This window comes from Heteronotia binoei, chromosome 13 (assembly GCF_032191835.1).
Source record: "Heteronotia binoei isolate CCM8104 ecotype False Entrance Well chromosome 13, APGP_CSIRO_Hbin_v1, whole genome shotgun sequence".
Lineage (NCBI taxonomy): Eukaryota > Metazoa > Chordata > Lepidosauria > Squamata > Gekkonidae > Heteronotia > Heteronotia binoei.
The window spans coordinates 81516118-81542770 of NC_083235.1; positions in this window are offsets into that span (position 1 = coordinate 81516118).

Below are 26653 nucleotides of genomic sequence, written 5' to 3' on the forward strand. Positions count from 1 at the left end.
GAAGGCTTGAGTTTTGAGCTACATGGAAGGAGGATTACAATCACAAACGCACATGAGTTGTCTAGTTTTTACGAACAAAATAAAGACTTTGCACCATGATGGATTACAAATTATTATCTTGGAATGTAAATGGACTAAATTCACCACACACACAAAAAGCAACATTTCATTGGATTAAAAAACAAAATTGTAACATAATTTGTTTACAGGAAGTTCATATACAATAAAAGGATTACAAATTTTTATGGAATAAACAATTAGGACTGGAATTTTTTTCATTGGCTGAACAAAAGAAAAGGGGCATGGTTTTTTATATTAATCAGCAATTAGAGCCAAAATTGGTATTTAAAGATAAAGATGGAAGATATATAGCAGTAGAGATAATGATTAATGGGGAAAAAGTTGTTATTGGGACTGTATGCACCAAATTGTGCAAAAGATGCTTTTTTAAAAGACATTATCAGACAGTTGGATGAAGTGGCTTATGACCAGATCTTGATGGGAGATTTTAATGGAACAATACAGAATAAAATAGATAGATCTGGCCAAAAAAGTAATAATAAGGAAGGAAAATTGCCAAAATCGTTTTTTGAACTGGTTAAACAAGAAAATTTGGAAGATATTTTGAGACTACACTTTTTTTTCAGCAAGACATAATACTTCTTCCAGAGTTGACGTGTTATGGGGTACTAAGGATTTGGGCCTCATAACTAAAAAAGTAGAGATTCTTCCATAATCCAATATTATGGGCTACAAAATTGCAAAGAAAAACAAGAAGATGGAGAATAAATGAAGATTTGCTACAAGATAAAGAAATTGTAACATTTTTAGAAAATTAAACTAAAGCTTTTTTCCAAATAAATGACAAAGATGATATAGAGTTCCAGATGGTATGGGACGCTTACAAAGCTGTAATGAGAGGAATATTGATTACATTAAACAATAAGGATAAAAGAGCGAAAGAAAAACAGAGAGTGGACATTCAAAATGAGATAAAGAAAATAGAAGGGGAACTGAGAAAAAGACCAGGGAAAAAGAAACTTTATATGGATTATAGTTAAAAAGTGAGATTATTGGAATATATCTTTTTCGTTCCTTTGTTAATGATTTAAGGACTACTATGAAGATGGATTATAATTATAACCTGTTTTTTTTTCTTTTTGATGTTCCTTCCATGAAGTAAGATTCTTTAGTAGATAAAATTTTACCTTTTTAACAAATTAAATAAAATACACTGCCGGGGGTCACCAAAAGGGGGGAGGGATGGAGAAAATGCAATGTATATGTATTAATTTTTAATAACAAATGATAATGTGTCATTACAATATATTACAGTATAATAAATTGGTTTAAACAAGGAAACAAGAAAGACCTGCTGTGAATGGCGCTAAACAGCAGGTCTCAGGAATTGGTGTACCAGTCCAGGTGAAAACTAAAGGAACTTTGTTCTATGTTCCAGTAATATTAGTAACCCCAGAAGTGGGTTAGAGGAAGGTGCTTGAAGCTGGGACAGAACTGTTGGCGAGGTGAGTGAATTTTCTCGAACCTTCCCCTGGAATTTTTGAATATTAAAAGGGACTTGAAACCAACTACAGCCAAACTTTGTGAACTAGGTATTAAGTATCAGTCGCTCAACTCGAGAGAACTCTGTGTGGAGCACAGACAGGAGATTTATACTGCATTTGATAGCTCATCTGGTGAACTGCTGCTTTTAGCTTTAAAATCATTGCCACCAGAGCAATCCGAGAAGACAAACAACAAAATAAAATAAAGATCACGTCCTACTCCTGCTAAGACATCTAGAATCTGTTTGTTCGAGGACTGAAAAAAGATCTTGAAAAAAATATGGACTCATTTTACATAGCTGGTATAAGGCTTCTTTTTAGTTCTTTAATCTGCCTTTGAAATATTTGTAGAGAGCAGCCAGGTAGCAGCTTGAGTTCAGATAAGTGCCCCCCCCTTATGCATTAGCCTCTGGGGGAAAGGCACAGTCCTTTCGGCTTTTGAAGCCTCCCTTGGACTAAACTCAAGTTTAACCATTACCATTTGAAAACCTATTGAGATAAACTAATAAACTTGAAAATTTTGTTGTATTTAGTTGTAAGCATATACTTTAATATTTACTAAGAAGAACTGAAGAGAAGAACAAGAAGATCCCAGTTATGTTAGTATTATATTAAACTAATTTTAACTGTAATTAGTCTATTTGGGATATTCATTATATATAACAATGAAATTTGAGCTGTCTAAATTGTAAAATGTCATATTTGTATTTCAGTTCTTCAATAAAACTGGTAATAGTAAAAAAAGTTTGCAGTAAATATGAGAAGGAAGGAAGGAAGGAAGGAAGGAAGGAAGGAAGGAAGGAAGGAAGGAAGGAAGGAAGGAAGGAAGGAAGGAAGGAAGGAAGGAAGGAAGGAAGGAAGGAAGGAAGGAAGGAAGGAAGGAAGGAAGCTAGCTATGGTCCAAAAATCCATACCTTTCCTGATGACACCATCAACATAGCCAGTCATTTATTTGCAGTATTCTTTCCTGTCTTAAGCCTCAGCCTTAGACAGAATGAATTGATGAAAACACAACTTGTGCTCCCAGCTGTTTCACCTTCTGACCCAGAGCCACATAATCTCTTTTAATATGTTCCAGGCTGTGCTGGGCAGTATCATTTGTTTCCACATGGAACAGCAAGTAGGGATGTGCAAAAAAAAAAAAAAAATCGGATTTACACGGATTCAGAAGTATACGGGGGGGGATTCAGAATCCCCGTATACTCCTGAATACCGCATTCGGAATAGCCGCATATACGGTAGATGTGCGGCTATTTCCGAATATACGGCCCTATTATACCCTATGGGCCATTGAAATCAATGGCAAATAGGGTATATTTGAAGCCACCTGGATTGGAGGGGGTTTGAGGGAGAGCCCCCAAATTTGCAGGGGACCTGCAGGGGATTCTCCCCTCCAACCCCCCCAAGTCCCAAAAAGATTGGGCCAGGGGATCCCATTGCAGGGGCACCCAAAGAGGGTGCCCCTATTCCATCATTATACCCTATGGGCCATTGAAATCAATGGCAAATAGGGTATATTTGAAGCCACCTGGAGGGGAGGGGGTTTGAGGGAGACCCCCCAAATTTGCAGGGGACCTGCAGGGGACTCTCCCCTCCAACCCCCCCCAAGTCCCAAAAAGATTGGGCCAGGGGATCCCATTCCAGGGGCACCCAAAGAGGGTGCCCCTATTCCATCATTATACCCTATGGGCCATCCCTCTATCTACTCTATGAACCCTGCAGTGCAGGCCTGGAACCAATATAAACACAGTTGCCAACGTCACTGCCACACAAAACACAATCTGCTCAAGGTCTGCAGCAAACCCAGATGCCAGCTCTCCAGCCCTGCCCCAAATAACACGGGGAGAGCTGGCCAACCACAACAAGCCTGCTGGTTCTGGGTCTCTCACCCAGGTGCCAGCTTCCCTGCCACAGAACACACAATCTACAGATGCCAGCTCTCCAGCCCTGCCCCAAACAACACAGGGAGAGCTGGCCAACCACAACAAGCCTGCTGGTTCTCACCCAGGTGCCAGCTTCCCTGCCACAGAACACACAATCTACTCTATAAAAACAAGAAAGTGACCCAGCCCACACACACCCTCGCCAACCCCCACACCAACCTGAGGTAATTAAAAAAAAACCAAAACAAAACCAGCAGAATCACAAAAGGCCAAGTGTTAAAAAAGTGGCCTTTTCACCAATAAGAAAGCTCAGGCCAAATCAGTCAACAACACCCCCCCCCCTAAAACCAGAACCAGGAAAAGGGGGACAAAAGTGGCCTTTTAAACAATGGAAATTAGTAACAACAGCAGCAGCACAACACAGCAGCAACAAATCAAACACTGAATACTTTTAAAACAGTAAAAAAAAAATTAACTTTTAACAATACAGGAACTTTGCCAACCCCTCCCCCCCAAAAAAAACCCCTTCACCCTAACCCCAAGAAATCCAAGCCACCCAAATCAGGAGAAGTAAAAGGACACTGCACTTTTAAAAGTCCTCTCACTAAATTAAGATATGGGCAAATTGGCAAAAAACCCCCCACACACCCCAGGCCCCCTCCCCAAGCAGAACCCCCTAACCCCAAATAAGCTTTTTTTGTTATTTATACTTTATTAAGTTTTTCATAAAGCATATCACAGACATTCATTCCGTCGAACAAACAGAGGCACTCATCCTACACCTTGTGCACCGCCACCATATATTCTCCTAATCTGAACTGCCTGAACTTAATCGAGTTAATTAGATGCCGGCATGCCAATTCCCCAGCCCAAGCACCCCCAGGCAAACAAATCCCAGACTTCAAGATGCGGAACTTTAAGCATTAGATGCTTCTAAAAAAAGCCGACCAAATCTCTTCAAATTGTTGTTGTTGACATTGCCGGCGATATGCTATCCTTTCTTGCACAGCCAAAGCAAACATTCCCTCAAGCCAAGTAGTAATCGTGCCAGTGAAGTCTACACGCCACTGCAGCAGGATAAGCCGCTTCGCAATCATTATCGCACGTGCCGCCCATCTTCGCTGCCAACGAGTCAGTGACCAGGTCTTCGGGAAATAGTTCAGTAATATCTGCATGGCAGAAATAGACTGGTCAAAGTTAAGTACCTGTTGCATCCATCGAACAATCCCATCCCAGAAATTTTTTAACATCGGGCATTTCCACAGCATGTGAGCCAGACCCGCCTCTGAACGTAGACACCGCCAACAAGCTGAGGATTCAGCCCAATTGTGCTTATAAAGGCGAAGAGGAGTCCAATAAATCCTGAACAAAAGCTTTTGTTGAATTAAAATCAAACGAAGATGGGGCAATTAATTTCCTCGCTCCATTGACATCGCAAGTCTTCCATAGAGTATTGCGCGTCTTTTTTCAGACATAAATATAAAACACGGACTGGCTTACTTTGTTCAATTGCATGTTCTAGGGTCTGCAGGAGAGGTGGAGCATCCGGCACTGCCAAGGCGTCTATGCCGAAAGAAGTAGACAATGAATGCTTCAGTTGCTGGAATTGCAGCCATTGGTTAGCTGGTAACCCGAAGACACTTCGTAGATCCTCAAAAGAGAGAAACGCGTCCTCGTTGCTATCTTTAAGCTGATTGAGAGTTAAGAGACCCCTCTGTGCCCACGGCTTCCAAATCACCGGCCGTCCCCCTATCTTCACTTCAGGGTTGCCCCAAAGGGTCATCCGACTATGGATGTAGTTGTCAAATCCATAAGTATCACCCAAATATTGCCATGTTTGTCTTGTCGCCCGAATTGATGGAAGAACCGACTCTCCCTGATGATATATTGACCCAAGCGACAAAGGAGTGAGAACAGCAGTTTCCAAATTCATCCCGGGAGACTCAACAAGATGATTAAGTGGAGCCCACCGCTGAATACCAGCCAGCAAGTATGCCCGATGGTATAGGCATAAGTTTGGCAAGCCAAATCCACCTCGGTAAAATGGTAACTGTAAACGTGCCCATGACAACCGAGGGGGTTTCCTCTCCCACAGGAAACTCGCTAATATTGAGTTGATTTTTCGAAACCACTTCTGCGGTATGTATTGATGGATACCATGCAACACGTAAAAAAACGGGGGTAGATTATCATCTTCAAAGCATTTATTTTACCCCAAAGCAACAAGGGGATAGCGGACCATCGCTCTAGCTCCGGCCGTATTTTCCCTATTACTTTATTTAAGTTTAACGATATTAGCGTCTCAGGCTGTTTAGGAATGAGAATGCCCAAATACATGATAAACGCCTCCTGAACTGAGAACTGCCCAATGTCTCCCATCAGTGCCACTTCGCCCCCAATCTGTAAAATTTCTGACTTTTGCCAATTAATTTTATAACTGGACAACCTGCAGAAGTAATTTGCCAGTTGAATAATCGCCGGTATCGATATTTCTGGCTGCGTAATGGTGAGCATGGCAAAATCTTAAATGTCTGTGATTGGTAACACATGTCATGGATATTATCATTCAATCGAACCGCCCTAGCAAATGGCTCCAAACAAAGATCAAAGAGAAGAGGGGATAGCGGGCACCCCTGTCTGGTGCCGCACCGCAGATTAATTGATGCCGAAAGATGACCATTCACCCGCACACTTGACGTAGCAGACTTGTAGATCAGGCACGTCCAATAAAGGAAGTCTTTTGGAAAACCCATATGTTTCAATACCATCTGCAAGAAAGATCTGTCAACCCAATCGAAGGCCTTCTCTGCGTCTAAGGAAATAAGGAGGGCGACATCATCTTTCTGAGCGTGGATCGCGGCCAAATCCGTGATGAGCCGAATATTATCCGCACCAGAATGTCCTTGGATAAAACCGGTTTGGGAGGGGTCCACCCCCGAGGCAATGACCTTTTGAAGACGCTTAGCTAATATTGCCGTCAAGATCTTGTTGTCAATATTTAAAAGTGATATAGGGCGGTAACTGGCACAGAGATGTGGATCTTTCCCAGGCTTAGGAATTAAAGTAATCCAGGCTTCATTAAAATAACGTGTTGACATACCCTGATCAAAAATCGCTTGGTATGTAGCCAACAACTTCGGAGCAAGTTTATCTGCAAACCGGATATACCACATCGGAGAGAACCTGTCGAGGCCTGGCGAAGAAATCGTTTTAAGTCCGTGGATCGCCTCATTCACTTCCTCAAGTCTCAACGGAGCCCCCAATAGTTCTTTTGCTTCCTCACACAACTGCGGAAGACCCAGGGAACACAAAAAAGAATCCTGAACTGACGGGTCCACTGGAGTATGTCCTTGATATAAGGTCTGGTAAAATTGACGGAAGCATTCAGCAACCCCGGCAGAAGAGACGTGAGGCTTATCATATTGATCCACAATTTGAGCAATCCATCTCTGCTCTTGCAGGGCTTTAAGCTTGGATGTCAAAACCCTACCTTGTCTCTCTCCGGATTCCCATTGCTGTTGTTTGACACGTGCATAAGCAAGTTCAACCTTGTTTGATCTGAGCATGTTGAGTTGAAAAATTATTTGTTGAATCTGCCTAAATTGCGCCTCTGAAGGACTTTGGAACTGTACATCCCATAGGGCCCGGAGTCTGGACTCAAGATTCGCCTCAGTGTGGTGTTTTTCCTTTTGTTTTGCAGCAGAATAGGCGATAATTATTCCCCTTATTGTTGTTTTAAAAGCCTCCCATATAGTTAAATAATGTTGAACAGAACCCTCATTAGTGGCGAAAAAGTGTTGTATTTCTGTTTCCATTTGTACACAAAAAGCCTCATCGTTTACTAAAGAGTTATTAAAATACCACAATGGGGACTTATCTATGTGTAGCAAGTTGTCCACTTCCATGAGCACCATGTGATGGTCAGAAAGAGTGGAGGGGCAGATTGCCGATGAACGCACACATCGAAATATGGATTTAGACACCAATAAGTAATCCAATCTTGCAAGGGTCTGGTGGATGTGAGAGCAGAAGGTATAGGTTTTCAAGTCTTTGTGTTGCTCCCTCCATACATCCACCATCCCAAATTCCTTCATCAGGGCTAATACGGCCAACCGTGATCTCAAGGATCGTTCAGTCGCACCCATGCAATCCATCTTGCCCTCCAGAGTAGTATTGAAATCACTGCCTAAAATAATATTGTCATAGTTCAGGTTCTCAAGTATAGCAGCCACTTTATTAAAGGTATGAGGATTGTCATTATTCGAGCCATAGATATTAACCAGGGCCGTCCTCACCCCCTGGGCTTCCCCTAACAGCACAATGTAGCGACCTTGGGGGTCGGGGAACTCCGAGATCTTTGCCCACCTCAACTTGGCCCGGATAATTATGGCTACGCCACGAGCATTTCGTTCAAAGCCTGCCAAAAACACCTGGTCACCACGGTACTTTGTCAACCGACCGGCTTCGTCTTCGAGGATGTGGGTCTCTTGCAGCATGACAATATCAGCGACTCGTATCTCGCGTGCGCCAAGGATCATGGCTCTTTTTTTGGGGTCACGGAGGCCACGGGCGTTGAATGTCAAAACCTTAAATGGCATCCTGCACCTTGATCCGGGGGGATCCGCCCGGGGGTTGACAGCCAGGCATCAAATAGTAAATAAGAACAGACATGTTACACCCTACAGTGAGACCCACCACAAAATACGCTCCAAACCCCAAGGAGCATATAACCCCCACGCAAACTTCCTGGCTTCCAATTGGTCACAGAGTACTTAGCAGAGCCCGAGCGGCATAAGCCTGCACTTGCTACATTGCTACATTGGGTGCTAACTCCAAACACAGAGGAAAGAAAAAATAAATAAATAAATAAAGGAAAACACACTGGAGTCTATATAGCTACACGCATAAATTATGGCCATGACCAAAACCACTATGTCGCATATGTCGCACCCTTACATGCACATGCCTAATCAAACAATCAATCAATCGAGACCCTATTCCCCAGCCCACCCAGCAAAAGCACACACACACACCCCCAGCCTGCTTGTTAAAATAATGAAAATCTGACACCACACTGAATACAGCTCAGCCTCAGTATAACCAATATACAGTGCATTGGTGAGTGAGTACTGTGTAGGTCAGTATAAACAATAATACATGCACTAATAATAACTTCTCCAGAGTAGCTGCAGTGATCCATTACGTGCCAGTTGTCTTAATGCAGTCAAAGTTTATTGGGCAAGGGGGTATAAAAGAGAAACAAAAAGACTCTCTCCAAAGGGGGGGGGAATCTGGGTATTGAGTCAAGGTGGCACGGGGGGGAGGTCTCCCAAAAAAGAAGGCATTTATCTATAAGTAATGAATTAGAGGGCAAACAAACCCAGCTTCATAGAAAAAGTAGATTGCATTGGGGTGGAACAGTCTAAGAGGAGAGAACCAGATCGTCAGAACCCCCCTTGCAACCAAAAAAGGAAAAAAAAAAAAAGATTGAGCGAATAGTAATAGATTAAAGCGACCATCCAGTGTATTCTCTTTCTTCCTCCCTTTCCTTTCTTTTGCAGCAGCAAACATCTACGGCCCGAACATGATTAAGTCTCCATAGACCTTGCATTCCCTCCCTGTGGCCTTGATGAGTTCACAGCAGTTGGTAGATGTAAAGTTCTCAGGAATTCTTCCGCACTCTGAGGGGAGTAGAATGCTTTACGTTTCCCTTCCTGAATCACGACCAAAGTTGCAGGGAACAAGACAAAAGCTTCTAAATTCAGCTGCTTAGCTAGGTCTTTTGCGTTTTATATGCCCTTCTCCTCTGAATTAAAGATAGAGGGTAATCAGGATATAAGGCGAGACGCACTGTACTCCCTTGCCAAGTTATTCCGCTCCTCATTGAAATGTCCCGAAACTGTTTCAAAACAAAGTCTCGAGTAGTAGCACGGGCAAAGGAAATCAAGAGAGTGATTCTTGTTAACCCCTGCTGTCCTGGTCTGGCCATGCGAAGAACATCAGCAATGTCTAGAGCAAAATCCTCAGGGAGTTGGAGTGTCTGCCGAAAAAGGCCAGCCACAAAGGAAATCAGCTCAGAGGGGGACTGAGCCGGCAAGTCTGTCAAGCCCACCAGCCGTAAATTACGACGACGCGTTTCAGCCTCTAAGGTGTCTAATTTCTCTCGCAATGCCTGCACCTCTCCCACTGTCTCTTTAAGAACAGCATCTTGCTGGGCCACTGATAGTTCAACTGAGACAATTTTGCCTTCACAAAGCTGAATTTTATTTAAAGCTTCCTTTGTGGTCTTTTGCATTTGTTCTAACCGCAAAGTCAATTGCTGTAATTGTCGAGTGAGTTGAGTAGGGAGACTCTCTAAAACTTGCAGCTTGTCCATGCGAGTCGACAGCTGATGCAAATTGCCCACGAGGGCATCAATCTTTCCCTCTAGTTTCTCCATGGGGGGTCTTCCTGATGACCCCTCTGCCGACGAAGGCTCGTCCCCACTCAAGGAATCTTCCTCCTCCGCCCCCTTTCTCCCCCGCGTATCTTTCTTTCTTTTCTGCTGAGGTTTAGGAGACATAAATCTTCAGCTAAGCAATTAAGGGGGGGAGGGAAGCAAGATAGAAACCTTCCACCTTCTTTAACTCTACGTGAGAGCGGCAAAGTCTGGCAGGGTAAAGCAGGACCTCACAGGCTTCCCCGAAGGCAGCTGCACTGTTTCACTGATGAAAAAAAAAATTAAATTAAATTTTAAAAAGCACTCTTATCTGCTCATATAGCCAGAAGTTGCAACTGTCGCTTGGAGCTCGAGTTACACGAGTCTGCTCACAGCATCCCTAGTGACCGGAAGCCAACCCTAACCCCAAATAAGCTACCCCACAACCACCACCACCCAAATCTGGATAAGTAAAGGGACTCTGAGTCTTAAAAAGTCCTTTTACCAACAATAAATAAAAACAAGAACCCCAATACTGTCTTGCCTTGTCTTCTCTAGTCCAGGGAAGTCTGGTAAGGCTGAGTGAGAGAGCAGCAGGCAGCAGCTGAAGCCAAGGGCCAGCCAGCCAGCAGCACAATCTCTCACACCAACCAACAAAGCAGCAATGGAGGAATCCAGCCAGGAAGACTCCTTAAAAAGCCCTGCAAAGCATGCATTTGCAATGCATTTTGCAAATGCATGCTTTGGATTGGCTGCTGGGGCTCCTTTTCCCCCTCCCCCCCTCCCTGATCCCAGGGAGGCTATGGAAAAGGCAACTAAAGGTGGGAAAGTAGGCAAGCAGCTCCTTTGAGGCTGCAGAAGCTACTTTCCCACCTTTTGAATTGACAGCCATATACTTATGTCGCGCTCTGGGTATCTCCCCCGGTCTCCCGGCACCGCCGTCGCCCCTCCCGGGCACTCTGGGGCGTTCCCCGGAGGTCTCAGAAACAGGGGTGGGAGCCAGGTTACTTCACCGCAGGCCCCCGTTCCCCTTCTGGCTGTGCTGCGGCTCCTGTCGCTCTCTCTCGGGAGGCAGCCTCCATAAGCACTGGCCAGCTTCCTCCCCGACCTCCTCCTTCCCTCCCTTTATCCCCCCGTCTCAGTCCTCCCCCCTCCTGGGTTCTGCCCCTCTCTGGCTCCTCCCCCCCTTCAAAGCCCCAGATGCCCGGGAGAGGCGGGCCGAGGCTGGGCTGCCTGGGCATGCCTCGGGCGTCTCGGACTTCTGCAGCGTGCTGGGGTGTGGCGTCTCTCGCGACCACGGGTCAGGCGGCTCTCCTCCTCCTCCGGGCTGGGCGGGACAACTTACGAATAGTTATTCGTAAGTATACGGCGAGCCGTATTCGGCTGCCGTATAATGGGCGCCTATGGGGATCGGCTGCAGCCTATTCCGTATACAGCCAAATCAGTGGTGATTCGGCTATAAATACGCTTCGGCCGAACCGAATGCACATCCCTAACAGCAAGATCTCCGTGGGTTCATCTACATAGTTGATGAGAAGCTGTGTAATAGAGTACATAAAAGGATTAAGGATAGAGAAGCCTTTCCTGTGCAACACCTTCTGTTTAAAGGGCATGCTCCAGAGGATTTCAAATTCTTGGTTCTTGAGCAAACACCCAGAACATGCTGTCCAGAGTCTGAAAGTGGACTATGCACTTTACAGCAGACCTGTGGAGCAGCCAGCAGCATGGCCATCTCTTCCTCATTGCCCACTGGTGACAAACGGAGGTCCTCTGGACTGCCAGGGCAAGACCAGGGCAGCGGGAGAGGGGACAGTCCTGACACCATGCTACAAAGTGGTTCTGCTCCATGCACAAAAGATAGATGCAGACTGCATGATGAAGAACATCGCCGCTGTGATCCACTCTAGCCTGTGGGAGTTGGTGGGCATGGGTGACATCATCTGTGGCTACATGGTCACAGATGCCAGTGCCAATATGCAGTGAAGGCTGTGTGCTTCAAGGCCATTATGTGCCTGGCACACTTCCATTTGGTAGTGAGGGATGCTGTTGGATTTTTATATATGGTGTTGCTATACATGAAGGCCCGATGGCCGAATGACCTTTCTGGGGAAGAATACATCTGGTACTGATTAATAGCTAGCTGGAATGCCTGTGGGTGTACAAAGATGGCTTGTGGCGGTACGAGAATGCCGTGTGGTGGCACAAATACGTAGTAAACAGAGTTAATGTTCCCAAAGGGACATTTCAGAACATTCTCTCAAGAGCATCTTGACCCAGAGCATTTGGAGTTTGGTGGACAACAAACCTATTGACCTCGTCGAAAGGGAGCTTTTGACAATGTCCTTATATGGAGCTTTAATACATTACAATGTGAAGAATTGTCAAAATGGCCTGGGTCTTATAGAATGTATATTATACTTCAAATTTATTTGTATTAAGCCATAGGCTATCACAAACAAAAATATCAAAAAATCCATAAAGATAAAATATGCAAATGGGCTACAATATAAATGAAATATCATATAACCATGGAACAAATTGTACTGAAGACCACTGATAAAACAAACTGAACAAAATACACCACTGGCTGCCAGTTATATACCGGGTTCGTTACAAAGTGCTGGTTATCACCTTTAAAACCCTATATGGCCGAGGACCTGCCTACCTGAAGTACCATCTCTCCCCATATGAACCCCAAAGAGCACTGAGGTCAGCTGGGAAGAACCAGCTGACTATCCCCGGGCCGAAGGAGGCAAAATTAAAGAACACCCGTACACGAGCCTTCTCCATTGCAGCTCCGCACCTATGGAACCAGCTCCTGGAAGAAGTGCGGGCCCTGCGGAGCTTCGAACAATTCCACAGGGCCTGCAAGACCTTCCTTTTTGGGATGGCCTTTACCTGATTGAACAACTGATGACTCGCCTTAAGTGATTCCACCATAACATTTACATCTTACAGAGTAGCACTAGTAATGTTAATTTTAATTGGAATGTTTTTAAGTGAATGTGATTTTAAAACCGTTGTATAATTTATTGTATGAATCGATGTTGTTAGCCGCCCTGAGCCTGCTTCGGCGGGGAGGGCGGGATATAAATAAAATATTATTATTATTATTACTACAAAATAAGAACAGAAATTACAATCAAATGTAGCCACAGGATCAGTAGTTAATTAGCACCTGTACAAACAGCTTTGGCCTATAGTTTCTTCGCTGCTAGGGCATACAATGCCATTCTGTGAGATATATTGGCATCAACGTCAGCTAACAGAAACACAATCTTCTCAGGATCTGAATAGGCATGTAGATTAATTAATGTCCCAGAGAGAATTTTTACCCTGGGTTGAGCATACAGTGGACAGTTAAGAATGTAATGAGGTAAATCCTCACTCACAGAAATGCCACAGATGCAAAGTCGCTGTTCCTTAGGGATTTTACTATAGCAGCCAGCAAGCACTGCTGTAAGCATTGTTTCAAAGCGCAAGGATGTGAAGGCAACTTTGTTATTATGGTTAGCTATACTAGCCAGTAGGGAGACCTAGAATGATAATTCTTAAATAGTTTAAACCAAAGTGCTGACTGACATTTTAAAATTATTTGTCTGTCTAACAAGGCATCGCACTTAAATACCCAATCTCTAAGATGTCGCTTGTCTACTGAGACAGCGAGAAGGTCATCAGGAATGGAATATTTTACAAGTAAGTTGTTGAGGAAACTAAGATGCTCTGGAGCATTTGGAGTTTGGTGGACAACAAACCTATTGACCTCGTCAGAAGGGAGTTTTTGACAATGTCCTTATATGGAGCTTTAATACATTATAATGTGAAGAATTGTCAAAATGGCCTGGGTCTTATAAAATGTATATGGATGTTTATCTATACCTGTTGGAAGGGAGATGAGAGGGGTAAGGTACAGGGGTTTCTATAATAATCATTCCAATTGTAATGAACTGGAGAAGGAGGGAGTGAGAGAGAGAGATTGCCAAAGCCTGTCAGAAATTCAGACTGGACACAGAGAAGGAGATTTTTAGTGAATGGATTTGTTAGACTCCCCTCCTTACACACACACACACACACACACACACACACACATATATATATATTCCTGATTTCATATGTATTCCTGATCTTACACATGTGATTTGTTCACATATGGGTACTATTCCTGGTCTCACATGTGTGTGATTTTATTATAATATAGTATGACATTATGCTCTATTGTGATATAGGTGTATCAAGGTATTGATTAAGAATGGGTGAGATAGGGTTTTCAGGTTTTCATGGGAAGAGTTTGTCCCAAGTGGGTTTTTGCTCTTTTGGATTTATCCCAAATTATCTTTGGGAACAATACAATTATTCCAAATGGGTCTTACCTTTTGCCCTTGTTAGTTGGCAAAAACAAGTGGTTTTCTTATGTAACAAAGCTTTTGGCTTCTAGTCAAACGATGACGAGTTTGACTTGTTGGGTTCTAATTGGATAGAAGGAAAGGGGTACCTTCTGGGTTCTGATTGGATAGGTCAAGGAAGGGGGGAGGTTTCCTGAATTTTGGTTGGACAGAAAGGGAAAAGGTGGATAGTGGAAAAGGTATAATTGGACCCATTAAGGAGGGCGTGGTTGGCTTAGTTAGTTAGCTAGTTAACAGTGAGTTTAGGAGAAGCCTCCTGAGAAGCAAGACCCCTCTACATACTTCTGCATAGACCTGAAGCCAAAGGAGAGGTGGGGATGGGATGCTCTTTGCTGTCTTTACAATGGCTTTGCTTTTACTAAATGTAATAGGCTAAGTTTGAGCATAGGGAAGACTATAGCCATGTAACTAAGAAGCTGTTTAATCATGGGTCATGTAAGACCTCACACCCATGAGTTCATGTAGTCATGTAATCATGTATTTCTGTCAAAGATGCTGCAGTAACTAAGATTTAAATAAATTTCCAATATATTTCAGAACCTGAAGTCTGGTGTTTTTCTCCCTGAGGAGTGTTCTTCCCAGAGTATCTGAATAAAGATCCCCTTTTATTATATAGGGTTAGAACCCTGCATACTTTATCTGTTAACAATGCTGGGAAACAGTGTCAAGCCCACCTGAGATGTGGCTACACTGGAGACACCAGCACCCATTTCTCTCGCAGCATCACACAAGGCTGCCATCTGGCCCAGCCTGTACAGCATAGCCATGAATCTCCTTCTCCTGCCACCCCATCAGTGTCCAGAGTGAGCAAGTGTTCTCCCACTACTCACACTTGGACCCAGCCCTGGTGGATGAGCTGGCCTTCCTCAAGGTCAACCTCCAATCAATCAATCAATCAATCAATCAATCAATCGTTTTATTTATATCCCGTCCTCCCCGCCGAAGCAGGCTCAGGGCGGCTAACAGCATTAAATCAGTACAATAGGTTATACAATAATATTTAAAACAATAACTAATTAACAATTTAATTAAAATTCTAAAATTGATAAAATTAACATCGTGGTGCTATTTCAGCAGTTGGTAAAAATCACTTAAGCAGTCTCTCTATCTTTTAATCGGTGAAGGCCATCCCGAAGAGGATGGTCTTGCAGGCCCTGCCGAACTGTTCAAAGTCCCGCAGGGCCCGCACTTCTTCCGGGAGCTGGTTCCATAGGTGTGGGGCTACAACGGAGAAAGCCCACATGCAGGTACTCTGTAGTTTTGTTTCCTTCGGCCCAGGGATAGTCAGCAGGTTCTTCCCTGCTGACCTCAGTGCTCTTTGGGGTTCATATGGGGAAAGACGGTCCCTCAGGTAGGCAGTTCCTCGGCCATATAGGGCTTTAAAGGTAATAACCAGCACTTTGTAGCGAATCCGGTATGTAACTGGCAACCAGTGCAGTCCGCGCAGCCCTGGCTGTACAGGTCCATCAGTGGCTATTAGCCACAGTGTATGTGTGTATATAATTTTTTCTGCCACTGTGTGACACAGAGTGTTGGACTGTGTGGAGAAACGCCATCTGAGAGTGTTGGTGCTTCATCCAAAAAGGCAGGGATCAGTAAATCCATTCAGCAGGCTGTGTAGCCTTCCCCTCACTCCCCCCCCCTCCCTTCCAGAGCCAAACCAACAACGCTAGGGGGAAAGTCCCCTAGAGAAGCAGGAAGTGCTGTTGTTCTGGCCATGTGCTAGGCAGGAAGAGAGTCTCAGATTTGAGCCAGCGCTCGAGCAAGCATGTGGTGAGCAATGGAGGCTCCTGCCTGGGGGCCCCCAGGCAGGCAGACAAAGTAAGTCATTTTCTTAGGCAGATCAAGTATAGACCAGGGACAATACGATGCGTTTAAAAACCACCTTTATTTTGTTATGCTGTTTGCTGTGCTTTGCTGTGCGGTGCTAACTTTTTAAAGGCAACTGTTTTTGGTTTGTTTTTCTTTTCCTATCTTTTCCTCTTTTTAAATAAATATATTTTTACTGTTTAAATGCTGGCAATCAATCTCTGTACCACCTAGATCCCCAGACCGCTTTAGACCATGCTGTGTTAAGAAGGGGGCCCCGGGGAAGGGGGAAGGCATGCAGTTGGATAAGGTGCCAATCCTCCAGGGGTGCCCCAAAGAAGCGCTGAGGTCTCTGTGAAACCCAAGTGCAGGGTGGCAGAGGACCTGGAGGCCTGGCCTCACAGCTGGAGAGGGGGATTGGGAGTCCTGTTCCTCTCAATCTGAACCCCGGGACTGAGCAGGTGGTGGCAGCGAGCCCAAGGGGCAGGAGGAGAAATAGCTCCCTCCAGGAGTTGGCGACTCGATAGGGAGCTGACGGGACCGGGCCTGAAGGCAGAATCGGGCCGGTTCCGTCACAGACTGGATGGGCCGTTGGCCTGATCCAACATGGCTTCTCTTATGTTCATTTTGGGAGCCCTAGTAACAACCTAGCCGCCGCGTTCTGCACCAGCTGCAGCTTCCGGGTTCGGCACAGAGGCAGCCCCATGTAGAGGGCATTACAGTAATCCAGTCTCGAGGTGACCATTGCATGAATCACTGTTGCTAGGTCCTGGCGCTCTAGGAAGGGGGCCAACTGCCTTGCCCGTTTTAGATGGAAGAAGGCTGACTTAGCAGTGGCTGCTATCTGGGCCTCCATTGAAAGTGAAGGCTCCAATAGAACTCCCAAGCTCCTGACCCGTCAAAAACCGGGAGAGGTATTTCCCTCCCCAGAGCGCCCCGACCCACGCAAGGGACTGTCTTCGCTGGATTCAACTTCAACCCACTCAGCCTTAGCCAAGTTGCCATGGCAATGCCAGGTCTAAATTCCCTGGGACGCAGCCAGGCCGGCCATCCATTAGCAGATAGAGCTGGGTGTCATCTGCATATTGGTGACACCCAAGCCCATACCTCCGGGCAATCTGGGCAAGGGGGTGCATATAGATATTAAATAGCATCGGTGAGAGAACTGCTCCCTGAGGCACCCCACAATCTAGTGTGAGCCTCTGGGACAGCTCACCCCCGATTGCCACCCTTTGTCCCCGATCCTCGAGGAAGGAGGAGAGCCATTGTAAAGCCAACCCCCTAACCCCTAGGTCAGTGAGGCGGCGGGTCAGTAGCCAATGGTCGACCGTGTCGAACGCGGCCGACAGATCTAACAGCATCAGCACCACCACACCACCTCGATCCAGATGCCGCTGGAGGTCATCCGCCAAGGCGACTAGCACTGTCTCCGTCCCATGACCTGGACGAAAGCCGGACTGGCAAGGGTCTAGGACGGAAGCGTCATCCAGAAAACCCTGTAACTACAACGCCACTGCCCTCTCAATAATTTTACCTAAAAACGGTAAGTTAGAAACCGGTCGGTAGTTTGCCAATTTGGCCAGATCTGCTGTACTTTTTTTCAGGAGGGGGCGGACAATAGCCTCTTTCAAGGGTGTTGGAAAATGCCCCTCCAGGAGGGATCTATTTATGATGTCCTGTATGTCAGAACTTGTAACTTTCCTATATGCTGTTAGCCTAACTGACTCCATATTGTAACCAGATACTAACTCGATGTGCTCTCAGCCAGGCCACTAACCAAACCGCTATGCATTTCAAACAAACTGTGATCACTGAAGGGTGGCAGATAGCCTCTGGCCAACATCTGCAGGTGCCCTTTGAAGCCGGCCGGCCAGGACATCTCAGCAAGACTCCATCCTCCCTTGCTGATAACAGACCCTGGGAAACAGACAGTTGTCTCTGGCCGTGTGAAAGATCGTTTTATTGTTGCTGCCACAAGCACATAAAAATGTAACCAATGCTAACTCCGTTATCAGTGTTATTCTGTGCCTTCAGTACTGTAGTTCTCAATAAACACCTATACTTTTGTAACGAAGTCGTGGGCCTCGCTTGAAGTTCTTCCAGTTCTGACACTGCAGAGGACATCTAAGCTCCCTCTGGCAAGATTTAATTAGCCAAGAGGGGCACGGGTCTAGATCGCAGGTTGTTGGGCATTCAGAGGAGAGAATTCCATCAACCTCCTCCAGGCTGAGTGGGTCAAAGTGGTCCAGAACTAAACCGGAAGACAGGCACGAAGCTTCCAGTTCATGTACTATATCCAATGTGATGGGCAAGTCCTGGCGGAGCGACGTGTTTTTATCTGCAAAAAATTTCACAAAAGCCTCGCAGCCTATTTCTAATTCTCTAACATTTGGTCTGCCTTGATGCAGTGTAGTTAAGTATCCGATTATTCTAAACAATTGTGCCGGGCGTGAATTTGCAGATGCAATCCTGGCCACGAAGTAATCTTTCTTCACGGCCTTGACTACCATCTCATAAGACCTCATAAACGTTCTTTAGGATGTTCTCATCGCTTCGTCACGAGTGCACCGCCACTGCCTCTATAGTCATCTGAGCCCTTGTTTCAGCTGGCATAACTCCAAGGTATACCAAGGAGCCAGCCTAACACGAGGGTGCAGAGGGCATCAGGGAGCGATCTCGTTGATCGCCCTGGATAGCCGATCTGGCCAGGCATCAACCAGGACATCAAGGGAATCGCCAGGGGGCCAGGGATCCTGTAGAGCCATTTGGAACCGTTCCACGTCCATCAGGCTCCATGGGCGAGCCAAAATAGGCTCTCCACCCTTACAGGGTTGGGGCAGCGTCTCCATACGGGCCTTGAGGGCTAGGTGATCTGACCATGGCACCGCCTCCATCACGATATCATTCACCTGAATCCCAGACGCAAAGATCAAGCCTATTGTGTGCCCTGCCTGGTGCGCAGGAGTCGTAACAAATTGAGAGAGTACTAGTGTCACCATGGAAGACACTAGATCCATTGCCCGATTGGAGGCAGCGTCGTCAGCATGGACATTGAAGTCACCCAGGACCATAAGCCCTGGGTACTCCAACACCCAGCCTGCCACCGCCTCCATCAGGGATGGTAAGGCACTGGCTAATGCGTTAGGCAGACGGTACACCAGCCAGATCGCCAACCCCTCTCCGACATCCCACACCAGACCGGCACATTCAATACCATTGATCATTGGGGCTGGGAGAGCCCGGAAGGAGTAACCCTCCCATATGAATAACACCACCCCTCCCCCCGCCCGCTAATCTGTGATTGGTGAAAGACCGAGTGTGACGGAAAGCAATGGGTTAACCATAAGCTGAAGACGCACAGGGCTGCTTCAGGTGACCTGAGGGTGGGGGCAAAGTGCTCAGAGCTCTCAGGGAGGGAAAAGAAGTTGAGAAAGAGAAACTGCTGAGGCAGTCAGTCAGTTGATGTCTGACAGAGTGGAGGCCTGTCAGAGAAGTCTGTCAGTGGTGAAGCCTGACAGAGACTGAGAGGGTCAGTTCGTGCCTGCCAGAGAGGCTGAGAGGACAGCTGATCCTGTGAAGGAGCTTGAGGCGGAGACGGGGAAGTCTTCCAGAGACTACAAGCTCGACAAAACCGGCCAAGAGGGCTGTGTGTGTGAGTCAGTTAAGACCTGAACGGTCACAGACACCTAGTGACAACTCTGAAGATCTAGTGAGGTGGTTGAGGGAGTGGATGTGGGTCTGAGACACCAAGAAGGGCTGAGAGAGAGACTCCAGTTGAGGGGTGAGACTAGACACATCAATCCCAAGAGGCCAGACCTTTGCTAGAGGTGGAGAGAGCAAGTTAAAGGGAAACTGTGAACTGTGTGACTGAGTAACCCAACAGAAAAGATAAAGTGAATGTAAAGCCTGAAACAACTGAACAACGTATTAGCCTGTGTAAATATCTCCCATATCCCCAAGTTAAGAACTTTGTGTTACAATAAATCTGTGGTTTAAGTTAAAGTTCTCAAGAGCCTATATTTTGTGGGAAGAACAAACAAAGCTGCTGTGGTCCCATCAAATAAACAAGTAAAATACCCTGAAGAGACTGAAATAAAGAGATCCGGTGAGGCCGTGAGGCAGGCGCTGCTATAATTGGTTGCCAGCGTCGGGATTTCAAAGAAAACCCCCAAAATAAGTGTCATTAAGACACACAGAAAGTAGAGGGACACTGCAGTAAGGGAATTAAGACAGTTTTGTGGAAAATTCCTGTCAGAAATGGCTCCTCCTAAGAGAACTACCACAGCCACGGGGGATGGGCAGACACAAGAAGAGATTCCTGAGGAGAATCCTAGTCAGAGCATAGAGGCTATGAAAATACAGTTGGAATTGGCCAGAATAGAAGCAGAAAAAGAAATTCAGATGGCCAAGATTCAAGTAGAAAGAGAAAGAGAAAGAGAGGACAGAGAACACAGAGAAAGGGAAGCAGAAAGAGAGAAAGAATTGCAAATGGCTAGGCTGGAATCAGAAAATAGAGAGAGAGAACATGAGGAAAAAATGTACAGTTTGAAACTCCAGGAGATTCAGGGAAAGCCAGAATTTCAACGTGATACTAGAAATGAAAGGCGCCTCACAGTAGAACAAAAGAAATTCCCCAAGTACCAAAAAGGGGATGATGTAGAAGCTTTTTTGTTTAATTTTGAAAGAACCTGTAAGGATTTAAGAGTTGCTGATGAGGACAGAATGATTTATTTGAGACCTCAGATCTGTGGAGAGTTGAGTGAAATATACTCTGAACTGAGGGATGAGGAAACTTCTGACTATCAATTGTACAAGGAAAGAGTCAGGATCCGTTTTGGCTTAACAGCAGAGCAAAGCAGAAAAAAATTTAGAGAAATCAGAAGAAAGCCTGGAGAAACATACTCTCAACTAGGTTGTCGGCTAGACAGAGCCCTTAACAGATGGGTTGAAGGGAGTAAAGTTTCCACATTAGAAGACCTGAAAAACTTAGTGGGCTTGGAACAGTTTTATAACCAAGTCCCCTCTCAGTATAGGTGGGTTCTGAGAGACAAGAAATTGAAGACAGTAGAAGAAGCAGCTATGATTCTAGATGAGATTGAATCAGATCTAGGGAGATCAATGTGGACTGCTCCAACTAAAAACCCCCGAGTCTGGAACTCTCCAGAGAAGTCTGGGGCGGGTGACAACAACCCTGCAAAGCGGTACAGTCCACCTCCATACAGAAAGACTCAGACTGCTTGCTTCCAATGTGGGGGAATAGGGCACTATGCCAGATTTTGCCCAGAAAAAGGAAAAAAAGACCCCACCAGCCAAGACAGTTAAAATGGTGCAAGGTCAACAGAAAGAAGTAGAAACAAACCCCTCACTTCCAGAGAACAAACCACCAGAAAGACCCACTAGTGTTCTGAAAGTGTGGAAGGTACAGGAAAGCTTGAGTGAGGAGTATACTGAGACTGTGACAGTAAATGACAAGGAAGTCAAGGCTTATAGGGACACAGGGGAGCAGGTTTCCCTGATACAGCCAGGATTAGTAAAAAGTCATCAGTATTTGCCTGGGAAATCTTACACCATAAAAGGCATTAAAGGACCTGCATTTGAAGTGGCCCTAGCAGAAGTTCCTATCAAGTATAGAGAGTTCCAAGGTGATTGGATTGTGGGAGTCCTGAGTGACATAGGAACATCGCTTTTATTGGGCAATGATTTAGCTTCTGAATTAAAGAGACAGCAAGCTAATCCTGTAAACATTGTTACAAGAAGCAGACCCCAGCCGGTGCCTGAGGTGTTGGTACAGCAACCAGCAGAAGAAGAGGAAACAATGTTGCAGACCATCCCTGCTGCAGAATTCCTGAGAGAACAGCAACAAGATGACAGCCTGAAGGAACTATGGCAGAGAACTGGGGGGAGTGATACTGAGATCACAATTGAACACCCATGCCAATTTAAAGTGATAGACCAGAAACTATACCGGGTGGCCTTAAAAAGAAAACATAACATAGTATGGGAAAGAAAGAAGCGATTAGTCCTGCCAAGAAAGTATAGGATGCAAGTGTTGGATTTGGCTCATGCATCACCCATGGCCTCTCACCTTGGCATCAATAAGACAAGGGACCGAGTGCAAGAACGGTTCTTTTGGCCAAATATGGGCAAGGACATAAGGGCCTTTTGTAAATTGTGTCAGGCCTGCCAAATGGTGGGGAAAGCTCTAGACAAAACTAAGGGTCTATTACAGCCAGTCCCTATAGTCACAGAAGCCTTTGGGAAGAAAGGAGTAGATATTGTTGGTCCTATCTCCAGAGTGACCAGAAGGGGAAACAAGTACATCCTTACCATCGTAGATTATGCCACCAAGTTTCCAGAAGCGGTTCCACTTAAGGACATTGAGGCAAAGACAGTGGCGGAAGCCCTATTGAATGTGTTTTCAAGATTGGGTTTTCCAAAAGAGATGGTGACTGATTTAGGCACCACATTTATGTCAAATGTGATGCAAGAATTATTAAGAGCTTGTGGAATCCAGCATGTGACCACAACGGCATACCACCCACAAGCAAATGGACTCAATGGAAGGTTTAATGGCACCCTGAACCATATGCTAAAGACTTACGCATACAAGCATCCCAACACGTGCTCTTCGGGTACAGGGAGGTACCCCAAGAAAGTTACGGGTTCAGCCCATTTGAACTTTTATATGGAAGGCAAGCCAGAGGACCCCTTGATGTTCTGAAAGAGGCGTGGTCCGGGAACGAGGACATCCTGGAGACAGATGTCATCTCTTACCTCTCTCTCGGCTTGGCTTCGCGAACGAAGATTTAAGAAGGGTGCAATAGTCCACGTCTGCTGCAGGCTCGCTGGTGGCTGACAAGACCAATGCGGGACAGGCAGGTCCAGCCACAGTGGCTGCAGGGAAAAGTCTGATTTAGGGTTGGTGCTGTAGCAGTGCGATTCTTCCTCAATCTCCTTTTGTCCTCAAGACCAGCTATGCATGCGTTCTCAAAAGAAGAAACAGCCTGGTGGATGGTGTGCCTCCATGCTTTGCGATCTGAGGCTAGGTCAGACCACTGGTGATGGTTGATGTGACAGGTGCCACGGGATTTCTTCAAGGAGTCCTTGTACCTCTTCTTTGGTGCCCCTCTATTTCGATGGCCGGTGGAGAGTTTGCCATACAGGGCAATCTTGGGAAGGCGGTGGTTTTCCATCCTAGAAATATGCCCTGCCCAGCGCAGCTGCGTCTTCAACAGCAGTGCCTCGATGCTGGTAACCTCCGCCCGCTTGAGAACTTCAGTGTTGGTCACAAAGTCACTCCAGTGGATGTTGAGGATGGTGCGAAGGCAGCGCTGATGAAAGCGCTCAAGGAGTCGCAGGTGATGATGGTATAAAACCCACGATTCGGAGCCGTAGATGAGGGCTGTCATCACAACCGCTTTGTAAACATTGATCTTTGTGCCTTTTTTCAGATGCTTGTTGCTCCACACTCTTTTGTGCAGTCGGCCAAAGGCATGGTTTGCCTTTGCCAGCCTGTTGTCAATCTCCTTGTCGATCTTAGCATCTGAGGAGATGATGCACCCCAGGTAGCTGAACTGCTGGACTGTCTTCAGAATTGATTCACCCACAGTGATGCAGGGAGGGTGATAATCTTCCTGGGGTGCAGGCTGGTGGAGAACTTCTGTCTTCTTCAGACTAACTTCTAGGCCGAATAGCTTGGCAGCCTCTGCAAAGCAGGACGTCATATGCTGCAGAGCTGATACCGAGTGGGAGACGAGTGCAGCATCATCAGCAAACAGTAGCTCTCGGATGAGTTTTTCCATTGTCTTGGAGTGGGCCTTTAGTCGCCTCAGGTTGAACAGGCTGCCATCGGTGCGATAGCGGATGTAGACACCATCGTCATCATCTAGATCTACTGCGGCTCTTTGAAGCATCATGCTAAAGAAGATCGTAAAGAGAGTTGGCGCGAGAACGCAGCCTTGCTTTATACCTGTGCCTATTGGGAAGGTCTCCGAGAGGTTGTTGCAGTGTCTGACTTGGCCTCGCTTGTCTTCGTGTAGCTGGATGATCATGCTGAGGAACCTTGGGGGACATCCTAAACGTTCCAAGATTTGCCACAGGCCTTTCCTGCTAACGGTATCGAAAGCTTTGGTAAGGTCGACAAAAGTCACATACAGAGCCTTGTTCTGTTCCCTGCATTTCTCTTGGAGCTGCCTGAGAACAAATACCATGTCGGTGGTGCTCCTGTTACCTCTGAAGCCGCACTGGCTCTCTGGGAGGAGTTCTTCTGCAATGGCGGGCACCAGTTCTGTTCAGGAGTATTCTGGCAAGGATTTTGCCTGCGATGGAGAGCAGGGTTATCCCCCGGTAGTTGGAGCAGTCTGACTTTTCCCCTTTGTTCTTGTATAGAGTGATGATGATTGCATCGCGAAAGTCCTGTGGTAATTTGCCTTGTTCCCAGCAGGTGACAAGTACTTTGTGAAGTGAGCTATGTAGTACTGTGCCCCCATGCTTCCAGATCTCTGGTGGAATTCCATCAACTCCTGCTGCCTTGCCACTTTTCAGTTGCTTGATGGCTTTAACAGTCTCTTCTAGAGTGGGGATCTCATCCAACTCTGTTTTCACTGGTTGAAGTGGGGTGAGGTGAATTGCTGAATCTTGAACTACGCGGTTGGCACTGAAGAGAACCTGAAAATACTCCGACCACCGGTTCAATATGGATGCCTTGTCTGTGAGGAGCACTTGGCCGTCTGCACTACGCAAGGGACTCTGAGTCTGATATGATGGACCATATACTGCCTTCAGGGCTTCGTAGAACCCTCTTAAATCACCAGTGTCTGCACACAGCTGGGTTCTCTCAGCAAGCTTGGTCCACCACTCGTTCTGAATGTCTCGAAGCTTGCACTGGAGGTTGCTACATACAGCGCGAAAGGTTGCTTTTTTCCCAGGACAGGAGGGCTGAGCAAGATGTGCTTGGTAGGCAGATCTCTTTTTCGCCAGTAAATCTTGGATCTCTTGATTGTTCTCATCAAACCAGTCCTTGTTCTTCCTTGTGGAGAACCCGAGGACTTCTTCAGAGATCTGCAGGACGGTAGTTTTTAGGTGTTCCCAGAGTGCTTCTGGAGAAGGGTCTGTGGGGCAACTGGGGTCCTCAATTCTTGACTGGAGTTTTGCCTGGAAGGCAGCTTTAACTTCGGCTGACTGGAGACTGCCAACCTGAAACTTCCTCCGAGGGATACCTCCTCTCCTGGGTGTGGGTTTAAAGTGAAGACGGAGATTGCAGCGTACAAGACGATGATCCGTATGACATTCTGCACTGGGCATTACTCAGGTGTGTAAGACATCTGGAAGGTCTCTCTGGCGCACCAGAATGTAGTCGATAAGGTGCCAGTGCTTGGACCGTGGGTGCATCCAGGTTGTCTTCAGACTGTTCTTCTGCTGGAAGATAGTGTTGGTGATGGTGAGCTGGTGCTCCATGCAGAATTCTAGCAGGAGGCGCCCGTTGTCATTGCAGTTGCCAATGCCATGTTTGCCAAGTACTCCTTTCCAGGCTTCCGAGTCTTTACCTACTCTGGCATTGAAGTCGCCAAGGATGATCACCTTGTCCTCTGTAGGGGTCTTCCATACGAGGTTGTGTAGATCAGCATAGAACTTGTTCTTTTCTGCAGGATCTGCTTGAAGGGTTGGGGCATACACACTGAAGAGTGTTGCATGCTGCTTGTTTTGAAGTGGGAGGCGCATGGACATGATGCGATCTGAGTGACCTGTTGGCAGGTTTTCGAGTTTGGAGGCAATGGAGTTCCTGACCATGAAGCCAACACCAGAAAGGCGGCTTTCAGCCTTTGACTTACCTGACCAGTAGAGGGTACAGCCAGCACCGTGTTCTTGAAGACTACCTTCCTCAGGGAAACGGACCTCACTGAGAGCTGCTATGTCGATATTCAACCTGAGAAGTTCGTGGGCAACTAGAGCAGAGCGTCGTTCAGGGCGACCACTGTCTACTGTGTCAAGCATGGTTCTGATGTTCCAACACGCAAGCTTTAGTCTTTGCACACTTTGTGAGGCAGGTGCATGCCTTTTCTTTGTTGTTATTTTTTGACCACAAGTAAGGATGCCCGTTGACCGCGGCTAGCCAACTGGGGTGGAGGAGACGAGCTTTGTTTAGGCCACCTTTTCTAGGCCCCTCTCCGTGTAGAGCAAGCAGTGCTGTTCCTAGATAAGGCTGCTTGGTCGTTCAGGGTGCTGCCGAAAAATGCTTTAGTCTCCGGGTTAGCATCAGGCGACCAATACCCTGAACCGCCTACATGCAGGATCGGGACTGCGGCTTCCAGTGGCACCTTCCACCTGCCGTTTCGCCCCTTGCCCATCTCTGCAGGACTTGATGCGTTGTGGGTTGTGCATGTGGATATGCCCTTCAGGCCTGCGCAGAGGAATTTTTTAGGTGAAGCCCAGTGTGCGCGGTACTGGCTCCACCCTTTCACCTGGGGGTCATCTGCCATGGCCCAGTAAGCCGGGACGCCGGCAGCGAGTCCTCCAGGTGGTAGGTGTTACATTAACGAGCTCTATCTGCCCGGGTTTGATGTTAGAGTTTTCCTT